Source organism: Ischnura elegans, chromosome 11 (genome assembly GCF_921293095.1).
Source record: "Ischnura elegans chromosome 11, ioIscEleg1.1, whole genome shotgun sequence".
NCBI lineage: Eukaryota > Metazoa > Arthropoda > Insecta > Odonata > Coenagrionidae > Ischnura > Ischnura elegans.
Window position 1 is genome coordinate 86,156,214 of NC_060256.1, and position 25,445 is coordinate 86,181,658.

The following is a 25,445-nucleotide window of genomic DNA, read 5'->3' on the forward strand; positions in this document are numbered from 1 at the left end:
ACAATTGAATACTTAATATATAAGTATTTGCTCTTAATGTGAATTTTGACATTTGTTTGTTTTTCTTTATTTTTCTTCAATAATGTAATAAATAAATACAGCTTTGAAAAAGGCTAGATCAGTGTTTAAATTTGTATTTATTGTCTTGCTATGACAACATAATATTATTTATCTGACGTGATTTTCCTATCAAATATATAATGACGTTGCTTACTTTCTAATAATTTAGTTTTATTTAATAATCACACAGCGATGGTTATTTCATTCGTTATTTAAGTGTACTCTCGATATGACTTTAATTGCTTGCATTAATGTTATTTATGCAATCCCTATCCAAGACTCTATGAAAAAACAAGAAAAAGTCGGTTGCGATAGTGAAAAACAAACGGAAGAAACGCGCAGCAATAAATTACACATTTATTTAAAATATGAATGGATTTGAGAATTAGAATTTCAATAATATTTTGAAAATATTAAGGTTAGAAAAATGATTAATTGCGAAGAATCAAATGCCTGATTCTCATTATAACTATAATCTTTTTGAATTTGATTGCTACGCCCTAATTAAATTTGCTTATCAATGACAACATATACAGAGAACTCCCTAAAATGAGGATAACTCTAGTTTTCAAATAACTGTTCATGGTCAGAATATTGGTGAGTTACCAGGGCTCAATTGAAGTATTTCATCGATTTTTATGAGAGAATATTCAATTTTTACCACAAATCATGCATTATAATATTTGATTTTTTTTCAATTAAGTGAGCCTGTAAAAGGCCGTGTATAGCGGAATAACGCATGATCATTCAGCATGATCATTCACCGTGTATAACGGAGCAATTTGCGATTGAACCTTCATGCCCATGACCATTCAGGGAAAATTAGAACATCTTCTATGAAGTTAGAACATGTTCTGTGAATGATCACGTGATTATTCAGCATAAACATTCGTACGATCAGTCACCGTGTATAGCGGCCATTATAAAAGGCACAATAAAAATTTTTCGTGTTTTCGGTGAGTTTTGAACGTTTATTCAGGTAATTGCTAAATATAACTAATAACTGCAGGCTTTACTTTGTGAAACCTCTCCATATCCATATCCAATTGCTAAATATTTTGTTTTTTTTTTGCAAGGCCTTTCCCTACCGCTATTTCATTGGTTCTATTGGAATAAATAAAAAATTCTAAACTTGAGCTCAACCACGGATGAAATTATATATTAAGTTTCTTTTGCCCAGCGAAAGAAGACGGATAGCAAAATTCTTTTCCCATCGAAAATAGGCCAAATATTTAATTTGCTTGGTTTATAAGTTATTTGTGTGATTGTATTCTCGATAATTCTCAATATTTCTTTTCAGTTAAAATCAGAGAAATCCTGCGTGTTAAGAAGCAGTGTTAAGGTACAAGAGCAATTAAGCACCCATTTGGCAAGCCATTCTTTCTCACAATTTCAATGGCTATCATAGAGTGAAGAAAGCAGTTTCTCTAAGCAGAATAGCAGGTAATAAATCACAACTATTTCCTTCTCCCCTAAAAATAATTACCCTCAGAACCCCTAGTAATACGGAAAAGGACCAAAACAATCGGCAGTATACACGAATAATTAAAAATAAGAGTAGAACTGAAACATGTACCTTTTAACGCAAATTGTCCAGCAACTGGTGCTTTTTAGTGTTTCTTATCTTTATTACAAGAGGATTTATCGTCTGTTTGGTTAGCCATCTTACTTCCTATATTCTCTTTCTTTGCCATTTCAATGGCCCATCTAGACTGCAGAAGGGAATTACACACGGCTCAGTTGCGCGTTTAGTTTTAAAGTCTTTCTCCTTTGCCATCGGAATCGTTTTCTTAAACGATCCCTTAAAACCTCGGTAATAAAGAAAAGGCGCCAATGAATTGAGAAAACTCCAGTCTAGTGTAGGCCTATCCACAATTTTGGTTCTTCTATAGCTACCTTAGGTGTGATTAACTGCTTAATGTTAAAATCAATTAAATCAGTTGTGATTTGAGCGGTTGGTAGCTTTATTACAATTGTCTCTTAGGTATTACATTTGGAACGATATGGTGGAAGTTCTTAATATAAGTTACATGAAGCATCGCAATATTTCCTCAGAATTTATCCGAATACGACACGTGTTCTTGTAAAAATAATTATAATGTTGTTATAACAACGAAACGAGTCGTGTTCGAATAAATGCCAAAAGGCCATAGAAGAATGCTTCATTTAAATTTTATTACAAATAGTTTTACTCTTTGCCACATGCTAAAAATAAGAGAAAAAGAGAGTAAAATCGTAAATTTATGTGTCCATTGTTATAAGGGCCTTTCCCAAGACTAATAGTCCTCTCTTTTCCCGCTTCTAAGCCTATGACCAACAGAACTATCGATATTTTGTGCTAAGACATAACGAAATTATCGCACAAGCGCAGGGGAATCAATAATATTTTACTACGTCGCAAAATATCGTAAAATCCAGACATGTTACGCCTACTTTGACGGAAATCTCCAGTCATCACGAGGAGAGCTAGAGACTTGGTTTTCCGATCATATTTAATCTCGATATCGAGAGGGAGTTGACCTTTACACGTCATTATCAAAAGGTAATAGAAATAGATTCTGTTACCTCTTGATAATAAAATACACTATATAAGAGTGATGATAAAATATTCTACTGTTGATAGTTTAAAATTATCTAAACTATTCGTATGCATATATTTGCATGGAAAATCTAACTAATCTATCGTTGTGTCACACAACATAAACCTTCTGCTTTATTTTCACAGAATTTGGTTCTATTAACTATTGATAATGGCCAGGAGAGGTTGAAACCAGTAGTGATATAATAAATATGGTGTAGAATACAACAAAGGTTATTTTTTAATCTATCATGTCACCACTCCATATAGTAAACTCACGAACCAGTGATTATATCCCTGATATTTGCTAAGCTTTACTTTTCCACCAATGACCATTTTATTCCAATCACCATCTAGAAATACCACCATGGAATCTAAAGAGAGATAGTTCTTGCTTTGAGCTCAGTCCCAGGTGAAATTTTATTAGCCTTATCCTTTTACACTCAGGAACGTGTTCGACGATAAAAACCCCTGTAATTCCGAAAAGGAGCCAATGAATTGAGGAAAGAGCACATGGCCAAATATGGCATGAGCGACACTATGGCAGAGAGTACTAACATACATACATATATGTATTTGTTCCGTCTCTCCGATTTGCCGAGGGGTGATTGAAACGCGTCGCGGGACACAACACGACTCGGCTCTAGACGCCCATAACCCTGTGGAAAAGGCTTGCTCGGAGACGAGCTTCTTAAGAGTTGGTGGATTGGGTTCGGACGTGTGCGGAATAACTGGGAACGCATGAGGAAATTGAAAGGTGCTCCGCCAATAGGACGGAGTGGGGACATCGCATTCCGCCAGTGTTGGACAGAGGGTTTATGGCAGGGGGTGCGCAGGGCTGCTCATAGAATAGTCAGTTTGGAATCGGATCGTTGAAAGAGTTGAAATTTTTGTAATTGACGTAAAATTAATGAGTCATTTCTGAAAATTTTCTTCCTTATTCACTTCATTTAAATTCATTTCATTTCCCGAATAATGCTCTGTGGAGATGAATATCGATCTCCTTTCCCGTCAAGTACCATAAAATTGGACGCAGTAATACTCTCTAGGATTTACTCAGAAATACTCTCTCATTTAAAGGATTACTATTCTTAATACATCACGGACATTTGTACCTTGGAAAAAATCGGCGAGGTGTGTGAGTGTGAATTTCCTAGTTTTATTTTAATGAAGAAGCGGGAGCAATTTCCACAAATTTTATATTTATTGTACTACCGGTTTCGCTTGACAGCATCATAAGGTACAATATATCAAGGTGTGCAATGGCTTAAATAGAAAGGCAGGATTGTTACATACATATATGTATTTGTTATCCAATTAAGAAGTCTTCCCATCTTACCACCCCCATCCTGCCTTTTCTATTTAAGCCATTACACTCCTTGATATATTATACCTTATGATGCTGTAAAACGAAACCTGTAGTACAATAAATAAAAAAAATTGTGAAAATTGCTCCTGCTTCTTCATTATGTTCCGTTTCCACTCCATCTCGTATTCTATATTCCATATTCTATACTCCATAGCTTTATTTTTTTGTCTATTTCTTTAGGGTGAGTTGATTACTGACGTAGGCGGAAGCTTCGCAAACCTGAGTGTGTGCGTGATTGAAACCTCCGCGGGATTTTGTTCCTTAGAGAAAATCCGCGAGGTGCATGAGTGTAAGCGTTCATTTCCTACTTTTATTTTTTTGTCTATTTCTTTGGTGTGCGTGCGTCACTGGCGTAATCAGAAGCTTCGCAAACCTGAGTGAGTGTGTTTTAGACCTACGCGGAATTTTGTTCCTTGGAACATATCTGCTAGGAGATTGAGTGAGCTTAACCCAATAGTGCACAACGTCCGATATATCGGACGCGCGTGTTTAATTTTTTTCTGGGCTCTAATTGTATAGCGCTACATTTTGATACTATTTACTTCAAATGGATGTCTGCCTTCACCGCCCCGCTAATATTTTAGTTGATTCCATGAATTTATCAACTTGAGAAGAATTTATGTGAGACATGGCATTGAAAGAGTTTTCAGTCACCCGCAAGGGTAAGTAAATTATTTTTTACTGTAGTACTTTTCTCAGTATGTTGATAATTATATCTCATTTTTCTTCTAAGGGTGATCTTTTTACTTTCTATATTATCAAGGTTTTCCGTACTATTTTGAATCAGTAATGAACACTGAAAACTGACCGTCCGATATATCGGAAGGCTGTATTATTTAAACTATTGAGTTAAAAAATTTAAAAATTGCAGAAATAAGTTAAAAATAAACCTTTTTAACCAGAATAATTTCTTTCTAAATGAGTATTTGGCAAAAATAACTTTATGCACTAATGGGTTAAGCGATTGTTTGTTTTTTTTTGTGTTTCAGATTAATTTTTGTGCATCACCCCGCTGTCATTCTTATGACTTCCCACACACACCACCCACTCTTTTGTCCAGCGAATGGAACGGCCTTAGGGAATTTATTTTCTTTCGACCGTTAAACGGCTATGGATTGTCCAATCACCTATATCAATCTTCCGTGATCGCTATTAATTTCCCCCCACTTAATGGATTATTTTAAAATGAATTGTAGATTTTATGTCAAATAAATGATCTTATCCAAGAAACAGAACAGTTTATAGAGAACACAGACATACTAAGCGATTGTTCAAACGTTTACATTCTTTTACTCCATTCGAGATATGTTCGACCGCATAGCTATCCTCCGCAAAAAATTATCAAGATTTCATCGTTTGAGAAATTTTTGGATGGTAAGTTTTAATGAGCTTACAGTTACTAAGGATGTGAATCACGCAAGCCCGTCATATGGAAATCTGGGCGTACCGCATCTAATTTATAATGATTTATATTCATCATTTCCTTTAATCTTTTCATTGTAATTTCTGCGTAAACTCTTCGCTCGTATTTATTTATTTTTAAAGCAATATTTAAGACATTTATTTTATTTACCTCGATATCTAATTGTAATTTTTTTTGTCCGTTGTTTTCACATGGATATGTGTCCCACGTGGAATTAATATGAAAATCATTCGCCTGTCCTGATTTGACTTTATTTTATGCCCCATCATTGCCATTCACATTGCCATTTCGGTGAAAATTATTATTTCATTCTATCCTGGAGATCAATCTCCCGCTTTCTGACTGAAATTGATTAGTGTTGATACAGAAATTTAAATGGTAATTTCCGAAAAGAAGAAAATAAAAAATATGTTTTTTTTATTCTATACTTTCATAGCTGTTACACGGCATATTTGTAATTATATTGAATAAAGTTTAACCAGAATACGTCGTCTGTTCTGCATTCAATTAAATATTTTACTCTTCACGATAAAACTGAAAATCTGAGTCGCTTCATCGAGCACGACTCTCTGAAAAAATGTGTATTTCCCTGCTTCTAGTCTCCATTCACGTAGCTATTTCTATGCGATTAACGAAGCTCTCTTCAATCGAATATACCCTGGAGAACTGCGAGGAAATAAAGCCCAAAATCGCTTGAATCAACACGTCGGCGACGGCTCGAGGATGCCGAAACAAAGAAGCAGCGGAAATGCCAACGAGGCGCGAGGTAGCCATGGCAGCGAAGCGATCGCGCGTCCAATGATTTGTAGGACACCACCGTTCCATTGCTTCTTCCAGGAAACAAAAATGGCGATGTGTTAAGGTGCCGATCAAGATGAGAACACAGATGGAGAAATAATGTAATACATTTGATTACATAACATACAAGGTAAATACTCCAATACGTATATTATTGATAAATTAATAATCAGAATATATTTTGGTACTAAATAAAAACACAGAAGTGTCAAAATACTGGAAGTTTAAGTGTACCCATTTTTCGGAGTGAACAAATGCAAAAATAAATTAATGTTCCATCATTCACAAACTAAATGCAAACCGCATCACTTTTTCGACGACGCTTAAAATTAAAATGATGTGGCATAAGAGAGGAGATAGCTTTTCAAGTCTAGAAACTCTAGAAAATATTTGCATATTCCAGTTTTTTTTTATTTTCTTTTCATATTAAAAACCGAAGTAATTTAATCTTTTAATATAAAAACTGAAGTAATTGTATTATTTCTAATAATTTCCTCTAATTTTATCTTTTGTCACGGAGGGATCCCTCTATAGAAATCAGAGGTGTTCTCAAATTATCGTTTTCAAGTGTTAATGATGGAGAACTCTGGGGAGATTGAGACTTTAGATCTAGATATGAACCACCTTGTTTTCCGTATCGTAAATCGGAGCATTCTATATAACACTCTTCACTATTCTATTATTCAAACTCTTACATTATGACCTTACAACAGCCAACTCCTTTTTATACAAGGCTCCTTCGCTTAACACTAGAACCTGAACTTTCCAACCCCACCAAAACCGCGACATGGGACTTTTTTGTCCCATTGACAAAGTACGTTGATCCTGTCATGTTTAAGTATAATTGACGGTTTTTTTGTGGTTTGTGTGAACAAAACACGTGTTTAGGTAATGTTTAAAACGTTTTATTAAGTATAACTAGGAATACACTAAACTTATTTTGACAGCAAAAGTGTTGTTTGTCAATAGGGGCAAAGCGCCGGGCAGAGGTGATGCGGCCGGCGCTGCGTGAGTAGGCGGCCGGCGCAGTGCACAGATTATTACCTTCTGCGCTGCTAACTGGCAGAATAACGGTATCTGAGCATCGATACCTTTCGTAATAAACTGTTATCATGCTAAATACAAAATAAGAGTACAAAAATAACTGAAACTGTATGTTTTCCCCATATGGGACAAAAAAGTCCCATCCCGCGGTTCTAGGGAAATCGTCGTTTTTCTCGTGAACCAAACATCGTACAATATTTATAATATAACCATTTTAAATAGCATAAAAAATGAGTAAAAGTCAGTAAATTTCAAAGAGATCAAACTACTTGTACAAGAATGCATTTGCAAAGGGCGATGGACAAAAAAGTCCCGTCCGCGGTTCTAGTGCTAAGACTAGGGACACGGGGCTTCCGTCTACCTAAAGGGATATTTTTGGCACATATTGGTAAGGAAATGTCATAAATGAAATAAGCTCCTCCGTAGAAATATTACGCTTAAAATAAACCATAAAGGATTCAACTATGACTTGATGGAAACTTTGAGTTTGAGGAAAATGATGCTGAGTTGATATTCAACCGGGAATACTCTTATAAATATCCAGATGGTTTCTGTCTATATCTAAAGACTCAATCTCCACAGGGCCCTCAATCCTCCAAAGGACACTTGAAAAAGATAATTTGAGAACACCTCCAAGTATATGATTTCTATATAAGTATCGCTGCGTGAGAAAAGATAAAATTAGAGGAAATCATTAGAAATAATAAAATTCCTTCATTTTTTGTGTTAAAAAATTAAATTACTTCGGTTTTTAATATTAAGAGAAGCTTTTGAAAACTGAAACATACAAACATTGTCCAAAGCTCCTAGACTTGAAAACCTCACTAACTTGAGGGGTAGTATGTACATGTAGATGTAGCAGTTGTGAACGAATGGAGCATCTTACCATTACATTTTTCTTACTTTGTATTTCACAATCCAAAATGCTTCTGTGGTGTAAAAATAGGCATATCGAAAAACAGCACCGCAAGTTCATCATGCTATGCTTAATAATTGCCCCTTAATATTGCTGATATTAGGCCGTGGATCATTATAGGCCAAATGTAAATCCCCAACAGAATTGAAAGTAAATAAGGTGTCTTATTCACCTCACGACATTAATCCAAAGATGGAATCGAAATCCTCGCGTTTTTTCTCTCTCACATTCGCAGATGCCGGTCATGGACCGATTGCGAAGAGAAGGGCCCTGGCGGAACGTGTGGCAGTTTTCTGAATAGCAATTACGCCGGCAGAGGGTTCCTTGGAGCCGCGAGGCGAAGAATCAAACGGGAGAATTGAATGGGACACGGTCGGTGGACTGAGAGGAGTTGTTGGCAGGATTGTGGAGGCGATCGCAGCGCCTCAGGCGGCCTGACGGGAGCATCAAGCGAGACGCCCCAGGTTCGACAAGATGGAGTCGAGGCGCACGGGGCGACAAGTAGCGAGACGAACGCCTCGAGAATTCGTGATGAAGTTATGAGGACGTGCGCGGAAGCCGAGAGAGGTGCTTGGGAAGTGGAAAAATGTAAATCATGATCTTGTTTACTTGTACGACCAATGTGGAAAGGAATGGAGATCGAATAATCCTGCATTAGGTCCGTTATAGAGGATATCCATTCTGGGTTTATATTTATGCCCATCATGCATGAGACTGAGACTCAAGGACATGAGAAAAGGTATACCTCTCGATTTTGAATGTCCTTTCTTGTCATTTTTATCCTTCTAATGTAGGGTATCACCAACATTTAAGACAAATTCTTGATGCAAAGGCAAAAATATTATGTTGTATGAACTATGATACAGAATTAATTTCTTCCAATGTTACTTTCGTCTTCAATTGCAGAAAACTTGCTACTATTATAAAAGTAATCCATTTTTATCCAGTTTATATTTATACTAAACACGCATGAAACTAAAACTCAAGGCCACGAGAAAGAGCTTATCTGCAGATTTTTCAGTCTGCTTTTGTCATTTTTTATTCTTATGATAAAATATATGACAGCAAAAATGTACAACACATTCTCAATGCAAAGGCAAAGGTTGCAAGAACTTCGATATAGAAACGCTCTCTTTCAATGTCACTCATTAACATCACCAATGCTGTAAACTGGGACACTTGTGCCCTTACTAACAGGAGTTGATGAATTGCCCTCAATGAAAACTGTTACATGTAACAACCCAGTAGCGTAGCTAGGAGGGAGATACAGGAGTCTCTCCCCTCCCCCCTGAAATATAAAAACGCAATTATTTTGATTCATAAAAGGAAACAAAATACTGAAAAATCATGAATTCACAAATTTTTTTTAATGAAGTTTTTTCGATTGTGAAATGAGTTAAAATTAGATTTAAACCCTGTACATGGCACTCTGTTAAACAATATTCCCCTGGTTTTGGATTATAACTTTAGGCTTTACTTTGTGAAACCTCTCCATATTGGAAACAACTTTGTAAGTGAACTTTGTAAGGTTCATTATTATTTTAATATGGGCTCGACCCGGGTTTCGTAACGTGGTTACATCTTCAGGTGACTGATCTTACATGGATCTTATATTTATACTAATACATAACATGATATATATGCATAAATATAAGATCCGTGTAGATCAGTCACTTGAAGGTGTAAGCACGTTCCGAAACCCGGGACGTTCCCATATTAACATAATAGTGAACCTTACAAAGTCTTATTTCTTTATTTCCCTGGTTCTGGACCTCCCCGAACGAAATTCCTGGCAACCCCAATGCAACAGTATGATTTTTTTTGCCTTCCATATCACGGATATTGATATTTTGAGCATCGTGAACTGGATTCAATGCCAATGAGCTTTGAAATACCCCAACCAATGAAATTAAACTGGGTTTAATGGAGATTGAGTGAGAGTGGAGATTAGGCAAATAGTCCACTCATACCTTTCCATCTATCACCGAATACGTCTTCGAGAATGGAATGGACGTTATTAAGAGGTTCTCACTAGTGCATGAGGTATATTTATACCTTTTAGTTTTCAGCTAAAGGCATATATTTTAACAGAACAGTTACGGCATTCTATAAAATCATGGCAACAGTGTCTTTTGAGCATAGGTGAACTGTGTGCGTGGCTGCGTTGGAGTTATAGAGATGTGCTAATGAAACCGTGCGTTCCCAGACCCATTTTCATATAACATTTTGTCTTGCTGTGGGTATAATAAATTCGTCCTAATACATGTATGAAACATTTGTGCACCGAAAGGGGTTCTTTTCAAGTGGTGCTCTTGGACTTAAACCTTATAGTTGTCATTGTTGTTTTTGAATTGATGGTAATCTCCCAACTATCGAGTTTCTATACTCACTTGTTTCTTGAATTATACCGGAAGTTGTATTTTTAAATAAATTGCAGTTCTTCGCCATGTTTTGACACGAGATGGTCGTTATCATTGATCACTCCTTATCAATCCCTCGCAATCGGTCTCCCGAGAAATTAATTACAACAAAAATGTTGTGAATTGATTACGGAAACTCAAACTTCTGGAAGGTTATGATCATTTAAGTATTCTAAAGATTAACTTTAGTTTCCATGGTTTATTTAAGAGGCGGTATGGCTATACCACCTCCCTTTATGGGCTTTCTTCTTAATTTCGCTGTTAGGGCTAAACCCTTTCATTCTATCTAAACACCTTAACCTCTTCCTTCTTCTCTCTCATTCTACCCTCCAATTTTGATTTCCCCTTCCTGATCCAGACCAATCAATATACATAATTTATATTTGTGAAGTGGTAATTCACATAACGCTTATGCAATACTTTTGTTAACCATTTTTGAAAAGTAGTAGATACATTGTATAGTAAAGAAAACGGTCGATTTTGAAAAGCCAGTTTAGAGAACACCGAATAGTGACTCTAGTTTGAGAATGCAATGGAGTTTCGATCCCAATCGCGGAATAATAGTTTCCGATATGCACACATATTGATTTTTTCACCAAACTGCCTCAAAACCTACCCACCGCATGCTTTTTCAAAGGGTGGAAAACGTTCGTTAAGAGGGCTTGGCAACGATGGGCAATTAGCAGGAACCGTCCATATAATTGCAAATGTATGAAGCAAATCTCTGATATTACTGTGGGCTACGGCTAATCACTAAAGGGAAATCAATTAGTGACTGGATTAGAATTGGGGCATACCAATTCATTCAGGTGCATTGATAGTTCTGGGGATCAAAACTTTGGCAATGAAATAGCCAAAAACTGAAACCCATGCGCTAATAATACCACGAAAAATAACCTTTGAAATTCTAAATTCTCCTATTACAGACGCTCTCAAATGGTAAAGTACTTCCTAAATTACTCCATCAGTTTCAAAATCTGTGATTTTAATTGGTCCGAGCTAAAAACTATTTTTACTCGCAAAATATCCAATTTTCAGCCGCTACTTCTAATATTAAAAGAGAATAATATCACCTCTTTCCTCAACTTCTATGGAGCACCAACATTAGCATATTATCATGGCTCGGTGGTTATCGCAGTGAATATCATTATGTCATGTTTTCGCAACATTTATTGCTCTCTAAGTGCTTCAATCTGAACTTTGGTTACGTATAGTTTAGGCTAAAGCTACCTCCAAAAATAAGCCGCTCACGTGCAATATTCAAACGTTCAGGGTACATTCCGGGAGTCCCTATTCTCTCGGCAACTTCGCACTTCAAGGAATTTTAATTCGAGGTTGACCAAAAGCTTCGGCCGGTATATGAACATCGAACTCTTCAGAGAGTAACCCAACACCCTATCTATCGATCCACTAATCTCTCCCAAACTAATTCTTTAAGGCACCAGAGAATTATTGCAGCATTGTGAAAAAATATGTTCTCCATTTCCGTGTTTCTGGAAATTTTTAAATACGATTTTTCTATTTTTATCATTACATTTTATCCTTCATTAAATCCTCGGAATGCAAATGGGGACAGAAAATTTTGGATCATTAATCCTATGCAAGTAAAATTCACAAGTTTATGATTCGTTCGTTCCGCACCGAAGGCGCAAACGTGTTTGCCGCTCTGGTGAGTCTATTTACTCACCTCAATCATTCTGGTCATAAAAGAAACATTCGCGCATTCGCTTGCGATTGCGATTCTTATACAGGGATGATCCTTACCCTAGATTTGTGGGAAGATTTTCGGATGAGAAAGTAAAAGAAAGTTGCTATTTCGCCCTCGTCCGACCGCACCTTGAATATGCAGCGAGCGTATGGGATCCGGTGCAGAAAGACTTAATCCGCGAACTGAATAAGATACAAAGGAAGGCTGCGCGTTTCGTCAAAAACTGCTACGGTCGTACAGACAAAGTTACCCAGATGTTAAGCAAATTAGGCTGGGAGCCGTTGGAGACTCGGAGGCTGCGCGCTAGGCTTAGATTGCTTGAACAATTGAGAATGAATATCTTTAAGAGCGACACAGAGAACATAATATTAGAGCCACACTATATTTCTAGGTCCGGTAGAAGCGATAAATTAAGAGAGATGTTTTGCCGAACAGATAGATATGGGAATTCGTTTTTCTCCCGAACCATAAAGGACTTTAATAAACGCTAGTCCCAACTTCGTTAGAGTACTTCATTTTTTTAGCTATAAACGGCCTAACACCCCCTGCCACACGCCTTGCAGGCGGCTTGCGGGGTATTATATAGATGTAGATGTACCCTCAACTCTGCGAGCCTCGCGATGTATCACTGCTTGCTGCTCGTGCTGTATTCCTAGCAATTCTATAAGATTCTTCCGTCTCTTCTTCCCAGCCTCCCTTCAGAAACCCGAACTTTCCTTTAAAGCGAATATCTGCTTCTTGCTTTCTCTTTGGGCCAATCGCCTTTCATCCCATTTCCTTCAACTCCTTGTTTAATCAGTCAAATTACCTCTGACCCACGGAACCAGGCCCTAAATCCCTTCGGTAACCCCCCTTGCCGCTGCCGCCGACACTCTAGACAAACTATATCGCCCCCGCCAGGCCCTCTTTTGAACCGGGCCCCTTGGTGCCCTGAAAAACCGTTACACCCCTTGCCAAGCGTTCCGCAGGCTTCCTCATCCCAACCAGACTCCACCTGAGCGAAGATCGAGGCCAGAAAGCTAAGGGTCTTGACTTGTGATATTCCACACAGAAATTCACTCTCTCTCCTTCTCTAACTAACACACACACACTAAATTACAATCCTTTGGTCTCGTGGAACCACAAATATTTGATCTAAGGCGGAGCAGGAGGGAGGAGGGGCTTCAGGGGCTTTCCAGAATTAAGGAGGAGGTCTCGGGGAGAGCCTAGGGCAAATACGAGGCAGGCAAGGTGACAGGGTCTTTGAGCCGCTTGAAATATTTAACGTGAAAGCGCGAGTGTTACTTCGTCAACATGCAAAGGGCGGCGGCGGCGGTGGGCATTAATTATGCCTCCTGCTCGACTTGTTCGCCCACTCTCACCGCAGATAAAACCGCGAAATTTTTTGATTTTCTTGGCAGAGCTAACCTATATTGCTTAAATACCCGCCCGGTGACTTAGGATGATAACAAATTTGGGTATATCTGATTGTGGAAAAAAATTAACTATCACCGTATCATCGAAAATTGAGGATTGGACAAGTTATTATATATAATACCAAACTATAATAATTACATTATAAGAATATTAAAAAATGTAAAAAAACTGTGGTATACAGGTGTAGTTCCAATTTCCTAAACATATGTTTGCTAAAGGATACATTTAACGGTCATAACAAAAGTAAGTAGTTGGAATATATGCCGTGAGAAAAAATAACCTGCAATGAACACCCGAAATATTTTCAAAATATACTGCGGTAAGCACTTTCCACTATATTTACAGTGTCACCAGAGATTCCTACGGCAAATTTTAGAAATACTACCCGCCATTCAACTTCAGGTTGCGAATGTTGACAGTGGAAACGTTTTAGGGTTCAGGATGGAGCTTACGAATTGGATTGACTCACTGTAATGCATGACAGAAGTGTAACGTTTATCTCAAAATTATTTTTAGAGCAAAACGGTATTAATCACATTTATAACATGATGTGCATATGTATTAAGCCTAAATTAAGTTGTAGGGAATCCATGATCTGACAAAATCAGAGGCATTAACAATAGTCATGAAATTTTCTTCAGCCAAATTGCGCACCTAAACATTATTGAATTCAAACGAACCACTACATTATGATTTTGGTGGTTTGGCAGAGCATTTCAGTGCTTGCAAATTGAATTGGTGCACCGTAATGCATGCAAGCTAAAGGCAATGCATCTAAGCATAGTCTAGTGCCTCAAGGGAATTAAATGCTACCCTAACGAGCGAGGGTAAGCTTGGGTGAGAAAAGAGAGTTGTCAATCGTCTCATTCACTAGAGAAAGACTTTTGTATGTTATAATGTTAAGAGATTCCTGAATGAGAGGATAATAAGAGAAAGTCGAAAGTTAACGTAAGTTTTCTCCGCAATCCACAAATCGTTATCGCCGATTTTAAAATTTAGAAAACCGAAATACGCAAGAAAACCGAACCAATAACTAAATCGTGAAGCTGTAAATTTTGCATTATCAAAGGAATTAATAAGAACTCATATAGACCTCCGTAGTGAAGGGAAATTAATGCCAATAATTCATACACAATCTCACATGAACGTATCCTTCAGCTAAATGATTAATCCAGCGCTTAAATAACAACTTGGTGCATTATCACCGGCTGTGAATTTGTGCGCGAAAAACCTATACTAGTTATAAAACAGTATGAATAAAAAATCGGTTTACTTAATGCGAGTTGGAGACGATCCACTCTATTTTGTATTCCAATTTAATATTTATTTTTACGCCTTTATACTGCCGCCTTTATACCAAATTTAAAAGTGACACAATTATGACTATTCAAATTAGCAGTTCTATATTCGTCTAACTTATTTTCAATGGTTTACTATTTTAGCAGCTTAACACTAGAACTACCGATGGAGTCACTTTGACTCCTTGAGATTTTTATTTCCCCGCTCTGACTGATATTTTACGAATTCCGGCCTGAAATTCCGTGGTTTTTATTCATTTTAGACATATAATAAGGCTTTGCGATAAAAATAGCTTTCGAAAAACATAGAACACATTTCTCAAAATTTACCTTTGACTACCAAAGAGAGGAGGTACCAACTGTAGTAAAAATATTTTTCATTTTATTAAATCATCTCCCCGCTTTCTATGGAGCCTGCGTAACATTTTTTCGTTTAATCATGATAATAAATATGGTGAAAGGTTTATGTTTTGCTTTTATTATCCAATTCGTCAGTGATAATCCCATTAAAACAATATAACATGTAAGGAAAAAGAATTTCAAAGCAATATTTTCGAACCTCGCACTAAAAAAATCATTTTTGGTTTAAACCACGACTGAAATATTTCAATTTTAAACAAAAATGATAAACTAATCAATGTATCAATAAAAGCGGATATAAACTGCGAAAATAAACTATAAGGTAGGAGTCAGTATGACTCCATTCGGTAGTTCTAGGAGGTGTGTCCAGTCCGGTATTCCTAGTGTTAAAATTATAGCAACATCTACTACTTAAATTAATTAACTAAACACTTTCCATCTCCCACTCACTTCCAACCAGATTCAAATAACGAAATTTGGATACTCTTTGCCAAGTTAATGTATCGCTTATATATCCATCCAAAAATATCAGTTGGTGGTAAGGCTGAAGGCGGAATTTTGTTTTTTAATCAGCTTCGCAACCAGTATACGTAACCGTAGGGATGCATTAAATATTGCGTGATGCGTTCATTATTAGTTTGAGACGTTCTAATCTCGACTATTTAACTAAAGGGAGGGACTGGAAACTATTTTACAACTACATCAAGCGGCGAAGTCAAGAATTACGTCAGACTTTGTAGGAGCTGCTAAGGAAGTAAATATGGTTAACTTTCACTAGTGCGCTACAAATCAACTTGAACGATAGGCTTACTGAATTGAGTTTTTTAATCTCTGAACTGCCGGAGCAATGTAATGCCTTAATGTAAATACGTCTAGGTATATTAATATTTGCCAGCTGCCAGCGTTTTTACGCGTAATGCACAATACGGCTAACTAATTACATTCGTAAAATATTAGTTTGAAATAATACCAGTTTCCCATATTCAAAATATTTTATGTACATTTGATTACATGTACAAAGTATTTGATCTTTTGAAGTAATTTCTAAGGCTGTGGTCGATATATTTTTTTGAGTTCATTGGAACTTGTCAGTCACTTGAGAATTATAATGTTTTTATTCTAGCCGTTATACGGATTAAACGCTTGTACAATGACTTTATTGGCTCAATAATTATCGTTTGACTAATTTTAGCACATTGATATTCGAGTATATTGAGTATAAAGTGACCATGTTATTTTTCTTCCACCTACGAAGTTTCATGTGTTTAATCTCGCAACATTCAACTCTATTTCCCATGAGAAGCTAGTTAACCAATAAATACTCAAAATTAGGTCTGAAATGGATGAACACTATTTGTGAATAGATATTTATTATGATAGTTATTTTCTGCAAACGACTATTAAAGGAAACTGAAGAAGTTTTCTTCAATAATGATAGAAGCGTAGGGGTGTGACTTGCTGCTAATAAAATGCAGTCATCTTACCTACTGTCCACAAAAAAAATAAAAAATTCCCATTCCACGAAATAAGTTTCATTATTATGGTGTACTATAACTAATTTCATATGTATAACACTTAATTTTATAAAGTGGACAAGTTTCAATTAAAAGTCCAAGATGATGCAACGATACCATACGATAACGTCCGGATTTGTTAAATTTCCGATTTTTATTTAACTTATTAAGTTATCCTGCTGATTAGAAACTATGCCAATTTTATATGCAATTCGATTTTTCTTTGAGGTAATATGCATATTTTATTCCTTCATAAACTCTCCAGCTCAAACAACTGATTGTTCATTGTAATCAACTGAGTTTAATATTAAAATAAAACGCACACGAATTTAAAATTATGAAGATGAATAAATTCAGCATGTCATGTCCTGAGTTAGAGTATTACATCTTCCCAAAACACACCACAGAGAGAAAATAACTAAGTTGAAGACTTGGTTGATATTCTCTTACATTCTTGTTCACAATTTTTCTTGCGTAAGAAACTGGCGCGATAAAGTCACCAGAATAGAGGCCTGAGGAAGGAGATAAATTTACGTGATTCTGAGGTAAATAATTACTTATTCCCTACCAACACTGAGGAGATAATATCAATAAGCTGAAAAAGTGATTGATGGTATAGTACTATTTTATCCACAAATTTTACACGATGAAATTACTAGAACAATAGAAAGAACTTAAAATCCGTGGATATATACGCGGTCGTTCTGAGGTGAAAAACCAATCGAAATAATTGGGTCAGAGACCAAGGCAAAGCGAAATCTCAGGCTCTTTGAGTGGTCCGAGGTTTTTGCTTGGAGTGAAAGCAAGTCAGCGTTGAGTTAGTTGCGTTTTGCTCCCCCGTGACTTGGGAAGCCGTTTCACACGGCCCAAAGGGATTTCCATGTTTCGGAAACAGTTTGCGAGACTCGCAGCACAGCTAGGTGCAAAATAAACGAGTGAGCGAAGGAGATGCGAAGGTTGGGTAATTATTTTGATTCCGTTCGCTCGCTGCTACCGAGAAACCTTTCTCCTTTCAAGAGGTGAAAGTGCCCGAGTCCGCACCTACTTTGGAGCGCCTTTACCTTTGACCTCAAAACGGCAGCGTGACCCTCAAAAGGCCTCACGGACGAGGGCAAATCTCGCTGACACGAATGACCAAACAAGACTCCCCGGGCGACTCGGTCGTGCAGAATCCGAAACCGTCGTGTGTGGAGCACCGGCAGATTCGGAGTGACCTGCAAGAGGTGGAAATGACGTTATGAGGAAATAGCCAGTGATATTATTTATCAGAGGAAAAGTATTCCATTAATATCAACCATTTCATCTGCGTTAATTCCTCAAGCCCGCACCAATATATATTTCAAATCTTTTCATCCAACTGCGTCTAGATTCTGGAACTCTCTTCCGCCAAATAGAAAGACGTCACAATCACTTCAGTCGTTTAAAAGAAGGCTGTACTGAGTACAGTACAGCCTGTACAGTGTACTCCTATTTGAAGTCTGGGGCTTATTCAGTCTCCAAAAGTCATCAGAGTTATCATCTTAAAGTTGAGAAGTTATCAAAACTCTCTACAAAAATGTGTATATGTATGTGTGTGTTCATTACTGTCTAAGTTAAAACTTATATATTTGTGTTATTAGTATTAAATATTTTACATTTTTTGTATCTACTACTTGTTAGCCTAGCAATAATCTCCATAATTCCTTATTTTTGTCAAAATTTATTATATTAAGAGTAGAACATTTGCTGTATTTTCTATTTTTTGCTCTCATAGGTTTTACCTAGAGCATAAAAGAAATATTTTAATATTCTATTAATTTTTACTCGTGGGCGATCTTACCTGTAATCTACTCAGAAGCTCGTGCGGATAATTTGATTGAGTCGTTTGAGAAATAAATAATGAAAACTTGTGTTCCACGTCTGAACGAGGAAGTTTAGTAAACTTGCCATTAACCTCATCTACAGGTAAAATGTTTGGCTAAACATATTTTCCATTTGTCTGATAAAACAAATAATACATATCTATGTGCCTACATCAAACATTTTAATTGTTATTCCCCGTATCCTCCTTCATCAGTCTTACAGGTACTTGTCCCTTGGTCTACCTTTGAGGAGTTTTGCATTAATTTTTCAAAAGTCACAGCTTTCGTGATATATTTTTATGAACTACTCAAGTCTTGATATTAAAATAGGGCTAAATAAAAAAATTTTCAGGGCTAACGGATTCCGAAACATAGTGTAATAATTTAAGATACATCTTCATGGCGGAGGGGTTTGACAACAATTGCAAACTGTCCCACACAGATGCTCAGACATAACTACAAAACTTAACGAATGGTTTCAGCTTTGACACACCTTGTTCTTTATGCCGATGAAAGAGAAGATTTTTTTAATTCAATGGGGAATTCCACTGAAAATGGATGAGTATGCCATAAAATAATATATTCCACACTGTAAATTGCAGTGAAAGCAGTTCTTCTCTAACCTACGTATTGTTCGTAAAATTCCATTTAGAAAATTGTATTGTAATCTTGCGCCCCAAACGACCCACGCCATGTTTGCTTAGCGTGACGTCAGAGTCCAGTAAACGATACCTTTACGTGGTGCCAGTAGAGTATTTGTCCCAGGTTTGAAAATACCTTTGTATCTCTCAGTAATTTTTTCTCAGTACAATTTTTTTTTAAGCAATGCATGTTTATTTCATCAACTTTCATGTGAAAGATTTAAATTGAATAGGTTTAAACAACTTTTTTTCACACGCCCTTCAAGTTATGAATCAGTATTGCCTTATCGGTTTGTTATCGTCGTTACTGTTGCCATGGAGCGAATCAGCTTACTCGCATTCCGACGTCACAGGGCGTTCTTGTAGTGCGAAAGAATTAAGTAATTTTCGCGAACTTTGAAGCTGTGTAGCAACAAGAATATGAGAATTATGAAGTCATATTTTGCATACGTTAGTAACTTTAACTTAGTTATCCATAAATGTAAAAAAAATATTATTTTAATTCTAAGAGAGCTCCCCATTAGATAGGTTTTCAATACGACGAATACCTACGGAACAAAGCAACAATCACAGTATTGAATGGACAAAAAAGTACCCATCAAACCAAGCAAATCCAGGCAAACCTTCAACAATGGAAAGGTTAATGTCACTTTCTTTTGGGACCGTAAATCTCTATGATTACCCCAATAAAACGTGTATTTTGAGGGGTTTAATGAATGAAAAATATAACAGAATGATGGTTATTTTCAAATGGCGGTATTTGCGAACAGGAAATTTTCGGTGCCACAGTTCACGGAAAGATATGAACATGTGTGATGAGGCCTTTACGCTGCTTTGAAAAACACTACAATTTAACCAAAATGTTGTTCTTCTATTTCGTTGCTTATACAAACCATTTTTATGCAATAATATTTGAGTACTCAACAAACTGTCTTTTAAAAATTTTCATCGATAGTAATTTGACCATTAATATGGTTACGCTAAAATGGCAAGGTTGTTTCTCCAGATTAGAGAGTAGAAAGTATTATATTGATAAATAGATAAATTTTGTAGGCATGCATTTTATTAGTTTTTCTTTAGGAGTTGCTTAAGGATTCCATACAGCCGGGAAAAACGATGAATACAGTTGTCTGTTGCGGAGATTATTAAGACGGTAGCGGAGGGCCGCTCAAAGCAAAAGAATTGCTGAATATTGGATCTATTCTGACCAATGACAAAGCCTGTCCTCTGAGAGCTGGTGCAACCCAACAGCTCCTTAAACAATTTCAGCGTGACACTTCAGATCACCCTCCGTACGATCCCTTGCCTGGTGTCGATTAAATTCTATATTTAAAGATATGGCTTTACATCAGAGAAAATATAAGTTTTCAAACGGTCGATAAGCCTCAGGGCAACGGTAAAAATTATTAAAACTCATTGGCAGCAACATATTATGACGAGGTTAATGTACAACATGCCTTCAGGTACAACCAATGTTTCAACGGTCGTGAAGATTACGTTGAAAAGTAACTACAAGAGTGTATAACTACATTAGGACTGATTTACTGACATAATTTAGGACTGATAGCTGAAATCATTAGATTACAGAACAGGGTGGCCAGATTCGTGATGTGTTGTTGCGGTAAAAAGTGCAGCGATACCATAACATTATATCATTTAGGATGGGAATCTTTATAAGGCATAGGCTAAATTTACTTAGTAAATTTGAAGAAGACGTTTTCTCAGAGAACGCGAAACATATCTTTGGTTTACCGTCGTACGTGGCATTTTAGACGTATTCACGAGAATAAAATAAAAGAAATACACCTCAAAACAGAGGGATTAAAATTGTCTTTCATTCCTCACACCATTAACGATAAAAATGGTGTCTTGATTAAAATAATTAATGACGTCACTCGCTTGGACGACACATTGCATGACATTTTTATTTTTTCCATTGTTCTAACCTCGCATGGATTTGCGATAACAATTACTAACCGTCGGCAAGTTTTGTCTTTGCATTAACATGTATATTTTGCTATTATGCGTAATGTTTCTATGAGAGTGCGGTGTGCAAGTGACGATAACCTTGCATTGGTATCTTCACGTGGCATGCTAAACGTAGTCGCAGTTGGCGATTCATCACCCCCTGCCAAGCAACCTATAGGTGGCTCGCAGGGTATTATGTAGATATAGAATAGCTATGAAATATTTTTTTTTAATTATGGCACATCTGAGGTTGAAAAAAATTGCCTTCATATTAGGATGCGATAAATAATAACATGGTTGTAATAAAAGAATAAGTTTCAGAGCAAACTGACTGTAGTGTCAATCCAAACTTACAATCCCCCACCTGCGTTCATAATGATTCTCATCAATCAGAATTGAGCACCTAAGTTATATATTTCCAAATACTTTTTGGAAAAATTAAACGAACCGTTAGGTAATTCTCCTTTAAAGCCAAAAATGACTAGGTAAGATTTATGATTTAGGAGTTTTCTGTTTGATTAGATATGCCGTATTATTATGTTCTATAAAAAAAATACCCAATTATACCTTACAATTATAATCATTATGTACTTTTTACTGAATAGAATTCCTAAGATGAATTTTAAGACGAAAAAAATATTAAAGTAATACAAGTGAATGAAAATATAAATGTCATATTAAACCCAAATTTTCTTACTTTGCAAAAATATAGTACCTACCTGCATTTCTAAATTTCCGTTTTCTTTTGAGGATAACTGGAAATGGTACTGTAATTTGTGTGGTGTATACATAATTAACGGCAAGACTTCATCCTATACGTTTCGTTTAGAAAACTAAAAGGAAAGGCGAATCAACATCATTTGCTAGCAGCTAGTAACAACACGACCGATTTGAGCTAAGAATATCATGAGTAAAGAAAGGAAAATCTATTCCCGCTGCTTAAAAAAAACGAAAAAATGCTTCGAGAGTCATTAACCCCAGAATTTTCCCCCAAAATCCCATCCTGTCCACACCACCAAAACCGTCATAATTTCCACGAACCCCCTCATTATAATGAGAAACATAAGAATAACGGAAATCCTCCGGAGAGAGGGCGGCCCTTGAGTGAAGATTGCCGGTAGGGATAGGGCAGCCGCGAGTATAACCTGTAAGATGCCTTGGCATTGGGGGGTGTGTGGGAGCATTTAAAACGGTGGAGGGGAGGAATATATTCCATTAAAAGCTGCTGCCCACTCCACCTTCGTAATCCGCTGAAGAGAAGACGGTGAGGGGGGAGAGGGAAGATAGCGGGAGGAAATTGGAGTCGAACAATAAATTCCACACAGCATTTGCTCCTCCCACACCAAGGCAATGTCTTCCGCGTTCGCTTACTACAAACCTCCTCCCTCCCTCCCTCACTTCACGAGCAAATCCTTAGCTTATCATTGTTCATTATAACTTAAATTTCTCCAAATAACACAACTTAATAACTTGTTCATAATGATTTTTCCCAGTATATTCACTTAACTAAACAATTTGATAAATTGACTCGACTCGATAAATTAATTAAATTAAATTTTCAAATCACCTAAATAACATTACAATACAATAAAATTACATAAATAACTAATTTTTCCATACTGACTCAAAACTTGTTCATAAAAAGTTCATCAATCGTATTACATATCAAACGTATGTATCAGAGGGGAACATGATGTATTATTTGCCAAAGTTCACTCAAATTATTTGAGAACCATAGTATTATATTCTTCGCAAAAAGTTTTATTCGGGTGTCAAATTGATTACAATAAAAATTTTGTAGCAATAAGACGCATGCCCAACTTTTTATGCTTTAAATATATGTTAGCTTAAATTATAGCCGTATTTAAAAACTTTGCGATTAATAAAATTCACTTACCCTTGGTTAACTTTGTGGTATTCCATTATAAGTTTTCCTGAATATCATACAATTACTTATACAACTTCTGTTTTAACAGAGCGCGACCCGGGTTACAATTGAATGAATTACCATCATCTTCAGGCGCAAATTATGATTACGAAGAAGACGATGATAATTCATTGAAACCCGTGTCGCGCTCTATAAATAAAGAAGAGGTATAAGTAATTTTGTGATATCCAGGAAAACTTTTGCGATTAATATCATCAAGCTATTATCATGTACCGTATTGCAACTAATGTTATTGCGTCGCGTTTACCAGACTCCATAAGCATCAAAGTATCTAAATATTACGATAAATGTGAAAAAGATACGATCATATTAGTGAATATTTCATAATCATAAAATAGTAAGATACAAGGAATATGAGTTTCCTATCTATAAAACTACAATGTGGACAAAGAAAAGTAGATGGACTGGCGTCTGATAGACGCCACGTGACCAAAGGAAGGTTAATATGTAAAAATAACTTCGTAAATTAAATGAAGTTGACAAATAAACTTAATTTATTGTTAATAATTTAACTTTTCCCATCTCGGCATTCACCTGTGGAGTTCAAAAAATCATTAAGAGCATCTGCCTATTCATCACAACTAAAAATTGAGTATTTATTAATGATTTACTCTTCTTGCACTGTAAAATTTATTAATGTGATGAATCATTAAAAAAAAGTGAATTTCATAGTCAAAAATGAGAATGGGAAATCAAACACTAGCAAAAATTCACAACCACTAACGTTGCTTAGGGAGTAGATGTACTACACAACCACTAACATCCCTAAAGGGGTAGAAACATATCAACTTTATTTTTGATGGAAAAAAATAAAACTTAGTGCAAACTGGAACTTATTAATATTGCACAAGTAGGCTTAAAATTAAATCCTCTCTGCTTGCTGGAATTTAAAATTCTCCCTTAACTGACGAAGTGATAAGGGCTTTCAACTTCTTCCTCAATTTCTGCCGTGTTACCTATTTTTCCTTGCACCTTAGTCATGTATGCACAATATTAAAAATAAGAGAAGAACTTTGTGCCTTCACATTAATATTTATTCACAAATTTACGACCATTTTTTCAACGTTAGACGTCATCATCAGGTGATGATGTCCTGATGATGACGTCTAACGTTGAAACCATGGTCGTGAATAAATATTAATGTGAAAGCACGAAGTTCTTCTTTTTAATTTTAACAATGAATCGCTTTCACCAAGTTACGCCTCAAGCTTTCATTTTTATAGCGTGCACAATACTTAAAATGTTCTTTTTTCGCCATATATATAAATGCAAAGAAGTTAGACTATTTTCCTCAAGTTTATAAGTTTGATATCGAATTTATGAGAGAAAATTATTTCCTCAACTTCGGGCAGCCTTTGATCATAAATATACACCTGTCAATAGAGGAATAGAAGAGGAAAAGCAGCGAAGAATCGTGTGAGGAGGAAAGTTTACCGTCGAGGCGTTCGGATGAGGAGAGGCATGCTCTGTGGCTTGCGAGGGAATACGAAGGCTTGCGTGAGGCATGTCTCTTACGAAAAGTTCAATTGCTTCTCGAAGAGGAGCGGCCGGCGATCCTCATCTTTTATTACTTCCAATCCAGCCTGAAAGAGGTTCCAACTCTGGGCCCTTTCAATCGTCGGATTTCCACCACTGTAGTGTACGTCAATGCGGAGTGAACGAGAAGTCACTCCCAGTTACGATCAATACGAATATTGTTTTTCTTTCTAATTTCCAAGTGAGACTGTTCGTCCGTAATGTGAAACTAAAAGACAAAATATATAATTCTGTCAAGTATCATGTGGAGTATAGAGAAAGACATTTTTAAGCATCGACAGAAAAATTGAAGGGCAAACATTGAAGACAGACATTGAAAACTGACATTTGAGGACAAAATTATCGTACATTCTAAATATACTATTATATACTATACTCGGGTGGGAATCTCTGTCAGACCGTAGATTGAAAAGTAGACTAAACCTTATACGAGTAGATAAATTCAAGAGCAGTGTCTTTTCTAACGAAGTTAACCATATCTTACGGTCGCCAACATACTACGGAAGATCAGATCATATAAATAAAATAAGAGAGATACGCGGTAAAACAGGTAGATACAGAATGTCTTTTTTTCCACGATCAATAAGAGATTACAACAGCAGCGATA